Raw genomic sequence first — 6,538 nt, forward strand, 5'->3', positions numbered from 1 at the left:
AGAGTCTCCAAAGGAGCATGAGCCTGCCGACATCTTGAATTTGGACTTCTAGCCTCCAGAACTGTGAAAGAATAAATTTCTGTTTTTTACCACCCAGTTTGTGACATTTTGTTGGAGTAGCCCTAGAAGACTAATAATATTTAAAATATCAGACTATACTTTTAGTTATGGTGTGAAGTACAAATCTAAGTTTATTACTCTTATGTGGCTAGCTATTTTCCCAGCAATATTATTTAATAGTACATTTTTCACACATGTATACACGTAAGTAAATTCTTCTAACTCTGGAATTGAGTCCTACAAAAGTTACATATCATTTTATTTTGTCTACTTTTAACTCTGAAATTGAGTCCTACAAAAGTTACATATCATTTTATTTTGTCTACTTTTAATAATAATTTTATAGTAACTGTAATTTTATAATGTGTCTTAATATTCTATCCCTCTTCTTCCTCCTATTTCAAATTTTCTATTTTGGGCTTTTTGCTTCTCTATATGAATATTTGGCTTAATTTATCAAATTATGTATTATAAGTTTATAATATTTATAAGAATCTATAAAATTGAAAACATTAAAGAATTTGATATAATTGTAAGTTATATTGAAGAAATAAACATCTTTGCTATATTAAGCCTTACCATTTACAAATCAGATATAACTCCATTTTATATTTATTTCTTATTTTGACTATTATTCATTAGAGTTTAATGTTTCTTCATTGAATACTTTGTATCTTTTGAAATGTTTATTCTCAATTACATTACAGTTTCTCTTGCCACCATAAGTTGTATATCCTTAAATTATAGTTTTGAACTCTTAATTGCCATTGGAGAAGTAGTACACTTGAAGTAATATGTATAGGTACGTACTATGTGAACTTTCTTGTTAGTATAGTAGCGCTTTTCAGATTATTTTCAATTTCTTTGTAGAAAATGTTATGTTCATATAATAGTCTTCTGGAAGTCCTTTCCAATTATTATACTATGAATATATGGTAAATCATATGGGTCTAGTTCTTTGTCTTAATTTTATTTTCTGCATAGATTTGCAATTACTAATTTAATTTATCTTAGAGTCATATATCTATAACTACTTTCAAGTTATGATTCAGATTTTATTATATATGTGCAAGGAGTTTTCGTTTTATACAAATTATCAAATGTGAGAATTATCTACTGTATCAAACATCATATCCCATTTCCTAATAGACCTTCATATGTATATACATATTATATATATGAGGGTGTATTAGACACATACAAGTCAAGCATGTTTACTTTTCTTGGTGAATATTCCTTTTATCATTATTATAGGGATCTTTATTAATCCTATTATTTTCTATTTACTTCAAGTATATGTGATTATTCTCATTTTCCAGCTATCTTTTGGTGACTAAGGGTCTGGTAAAACTTTTTATTTTTTTAATGGTCATATAATAATATTTCATTTATACCTTTTATACTAAGTGTAGCTGGATATTGTTTAACATTCAATTTTGGAGTTTGTGTCCACTGCAAGTCTATAACTTTATACATACTGTGAAGAGATTTAGGTTCTATTATCCTCTGTTGCCTCTAATTGAATTTTAAAATTTCTCTCCTTTCTCCTTAATTTTTTTCTATTGATAAAACTTACAAATTACATCTTGGGTTTTTAGCGGTTATTTAAAACCTTTAAAATGAATAATTGACTACCAACATATGAAGTTATTTATTATTTCTATTATCTGAAGCCATAAAAATAACTCAAATATCTTAAACAAAATAATCTCCCTCACATATCTTTCATATTACCTTTTAGGACAACAACTTTTAAAATAACAACAACAACAAATTAGCAATTATTATTATTGTTTTATGAACAATGTCTTCTTGGACTTACATGTATGTATATTGAGTTATTTACTCACCTTACTTTATTGTTTCTCTACATCTTCTGTATTTAATATTTTGTTTTCTTATGTACGTTATTCTCAATTCATTCAGCATGGATGTGAATGTGCTCATCTATCTTCTTACAGAAGATTTAGTTACAACCTGAACCCAAGGAAAGAGAATGACAAATTTTCTGTGGTCTTTCCAAAAGTATAGATGCATTTTATTAGTCTATTTTTATTAAAATTGCAGCCCAATGAGGACCCATGTTTTCTAGTCATTTCTCCATTCTAATTCTTACTTTAAGGAAATATAAGATCCCATATTATTTCTTCACAGGATATTGGATTTGATCACCACAGTCCATTAAATCACCTGGACTCATACTCAGGTTTCCATCTAACTTTATGCAAGAGTCCAAATGCCCGTTTTTATGCCTCCTTCAGTTTTTAATTTAATCTATTCTTCTTATGACAACACACTCACTTTTTATCTAAAACTAAAGTTGGTAATAAATAGCCGAATTTGTATGTAAGCAAGAAAATAGCTACAATTATTCTCAAATGTAGCCTTGTCTCCTTTACACTGCTCTATTTTTCTTTTTATCCATGTCACTTATCACATACAAACATACTAGACCATTGACTCGTTTATCTTATAAGACTATTTTCTTCATTTGGTATTCCATCTCATATTAAAAGGTGAGCTCCATGAGTATAGCGAACTTATCTGAATTGTTCATGATGCAACAAAAACCTTTGGATGCTATTCAAATGTACTTGAAGAAAAACAAATATTTTAATAAATGGATTTCAAGTAGTTGCTCAAGCATATAATAAGCCTTGGAAATACTTTTGAGGTTGTTGGCTTAGTTAAAATATGAATCATATTAATAACTTCAAACTGCTCGGTTATTAATTTAGGTTATATGTTTAAGTAGGTTTTTAAGATAAACTTTTTAGTTTACAATGTTTTTAGATTTACAGTAAAAAATGAAAAAAGTTCCCATATCCTCCACACTCTGTTTCTTCTATTATGAATATCTGACATTCACAGTCAACATTCATCACAATTAATGACTCAATACTGACACATTACTATTTAATAAAGTCCATACTGTATTCAGATTTCATTAGTTTTTCCCAAATGCTCTTTGTTTTCTCTAGGAAACCACAACATATTTTAGGCTTCATGTCTCTTTAGACTTCTCTTGGCTATCACCGTTTCTCACATTCTGTGTTTTCGATGGCCTTGATAGTTTTGAGTATTGGGAAATTATTTTGGAAGATGTACTGTAATTCAAATTTGTCTGTTGTTTTTCTCATTAGACTAGATTTATGGGTTTTTGGGTGAAATAACTCAGAAACAAAGTGTTACTTTCATTATAACATATCAAATGTTTATTCTATCTAGATGCTTTGTGACTGTGAATGTTTACTTTGATCACCTGGATGAAGTAGTGTTTGGGACATCTCTTCACTTTAGAGTAACTCTTTTCCCCCTTTCCATACTGTACTCCTGGAAAGAAAGTCAAAATGTGCAACCCACACTTAAGGAGTGGGGCAATGTGTGAATTATTTATTTTTTAATTTAAATTTTATTTTTATTTTTTTCAGAGAAGGCATTTTGTTCTGTCACTCAGATGGTGTTAAGTGTTGTTATCATAGCTCACTGCAGCCTTGAGCTCCTGAACTCCTGCCAAGCATACCACCGTGCCACGCTATTTTTTTTCTATTATTTTTAGAGACAGGGTCCCACTGTATTGCCCAGGCTGTTCTTGTACTCGTGGCCTCCAGCAATCCTACGGCCTCTAGGGATCCTCCTACCTCAAGCAATCCTCCTGCCTCAGCCTTCCTAGTAGCCATAAAGTATTTCTAATTCTTCTGCAAAGGCATTTGATTGTTCTTCCTCACTCATTTGTTTATCTAACCCTTTATTTATATCGGTATGGTCTCAGGGGTGTTTATGGTTTGCATTATAATCCAATACTACTACATTTCTTTCACTGCTCATATCAAATCAGCTTTGGCCATTAGGAGTTCCTTTAACTGGTCATGTCCTTATAACGCAATATCAGTGTGGAGTGTTTGTTTATTTATTTAGCACTTCCTTACTTTCTGTCTCTAAGTAGTGATCCAGGATCACCTTGTATATGTCCTTCCCCAGTCCTAGAATCAGCCATTTCCCCAAGAAGCACTGGTTTCAGTATTTGTAGAATGCTATTAGAAATCGAGTGTTAGGTACCAGTTCTGCTCACACATACAGTTGTCAACAACAAGCAATGCTCCATATCCTGGAAGAATTAAGGTAAATTGCTAAAATATATATATTTTTTCTTATAAATATTTTCAATATATGTTAATATTCAAATATTTAAGTTTGTGTTAAATATTTAAATTTGTATTTAATAGTGTATACATAAATATATAATATATTATTAATAACTTGTATATATGTATACATATATACGCATACATACAAAAACACGCATAGATTGCTGAATTCTCAACCTATATTTGAATTGACACACTGATTAATGATAATACTTTAAAAATTAACAATAAAATATAGTAATTTGGTATGTATGAGATATAGATTTGAGGGGAAAGGAGCAGATTTACATTGTCAAATAATTGAAGAAAAGTTAGTGAGTAGTATTCATAAGGAGAATAAATGTGAGAATTTTCCCACAATGAGTACTTAGCTAAAAAGAAAAAAGTATGTTTATCTTCCTAGCTTTATACTTAGACTTAACATTGAAACTATCTTCTAGGCAAGAGTCCCCACAATAGTTTTAATAATCTTTGAATGCATTAACTGTCCTCTATACTTACAAGTTTTAATTTCATCTACAATATTATATGACAAAAATGGACATATATTTCAAGTTTGTTGAATGGTTAAATGGTAAACCATAATATTAATGATCTTTGCCAGCATATACATAGTTTCCTACAAGTAAGGTTGTTCATAAAATATTTTATTTTAACTGTGACAATCATACTTTCTCAATTAGACAAGAATAACTGAAGTTCATTGCAAGTTTCTGATTATATTTGAACTATGACAAAAATAATGTTTTCTATTAGCATATATTATCCAATAGGGATAATACATATAATTTTTAAAATATGGTTAGATTAATAAATACAGACCATATATAGAGAGATAAATAAATTCATTAGAACCTTTTTCTGGCTGGCCACGGTGGCTCACGCCTGTAATCCCAGAATTTTGGGAGGCCGAGGTGGGTGGATCACCTGAGGTCATGGGTTCGAGACCAGCCTGGCCAACATGGTGAAACCCGTCTCTACTAAAAATACAGAAATTAGCCAGGCATGGTGGTGCATGCCTGTAATCCCAGCTACTGGGGGGCAGAGGCAGAGACTTTCTTGAACCCAGGAGGCAGAGGTTGCAGTGAGCCGAGATCTTCAACTGCACTCCAGCCTGGGTGACAGAGTAAGACTCTGTCTGAAAAAAAACAAACAAAAAACCTTTTTCTAATTTATAGTTGGTCAGCAAGTATTTCCAAAAACAAAAGCTATATAAATATTGAAGAATATTTTCCGTTTGAAATATTATTATCTGTCTGAAGCAAAACTTCTAAACATTGGAAATGAAAAGCGTTATTTTTCTTTTCTATTTTCCTTTGAGCAATAAACGTGGCTCCACGAAGGCTTGAAATATAATCTTATTAACATCCTCCTGCTTTATCATAATATATATCAAAATGGTAACCAATTAATGAGCAAACTATTATATGTACAATAGTTATATATACTGTTTATTATATATAACAATTTATTACTGTTGTTTGTCTTTTCAAAATACAAAAGATTAAGTGGGAAATTTATACTTCTTGTAATGAGTGATTACATTTTATCAGACTTAAAATTTTATGAAAAATTGTAAATGCTGAACAATTTTTAAAAGAAACCTGTTGAATGCATTTGTTTTTAAAAATAGCAAGCAGAAACTGGTGAGATTTCAATCTTAGAAAGAAAGTAAATGTACAGAGTGATGTTCATATTTGTACAACTTTTCACATGAGGCTACTCTCTAGTATGCACTGAACCAAGCAAACAAACTCAGAGAAATCCGTTTCTTCTGATTTCTGAAATTAAAAGTCAGAGTACTGTGGCTACCAGAACTGCTAAAATTTGAGAGGAGGTGCTTGCCGAAAATTCCCCAAAAGGGGTTCCCAAAAATATGCTTATAAACTCAACCCAATATTTTGTTGGCACCTGAATATAAATAAATAAATAAATAAAATAAAAACTGGATAAACTAAAGAACAAATGAGAGAGGCTTCCCATGAGCTAATCATAACCAGAGATAGGATTTGCCATTTGAAAATATCTAAATTAACTCTGCTAAAATAAAACAAACTACTCTTAAAAGGAGTCCTGAGTTCTATCACCCATGAATGTCTAGTATACAATACAAAATTAACGTATAGGAAAGAAATGTGAAAGTTTGACCCATAGTAAAGAACAAACAAAAATAGTCCAGAAATAGCCACCCTAGATGTTGGAATTAGCAATCTGGGACTTCAAATAATGTATTATAAATGTAATTTTTAAAACTTAAAGAAAAAAAATGACCACAATTATTGACCAGGTAGGCACTCTTGATAGGAAAATGTAAGTAGATATCATAGAAT

Source organism: Gorilla gorilla, chromosome 10, assembly GCF_029281585.2.
Source record: "Gorilla gorilla gorilla isolate KB3781 chromosome 10, NHGRI_mGorGor1-v2.1_pri, whole genome shotgun sequence".
Lineage (NCBI taxonomy): Eukaryota > Metazoa > Chordata > Mammalia > Primates > Hominidae > Gorilla > Gorilla gorilla.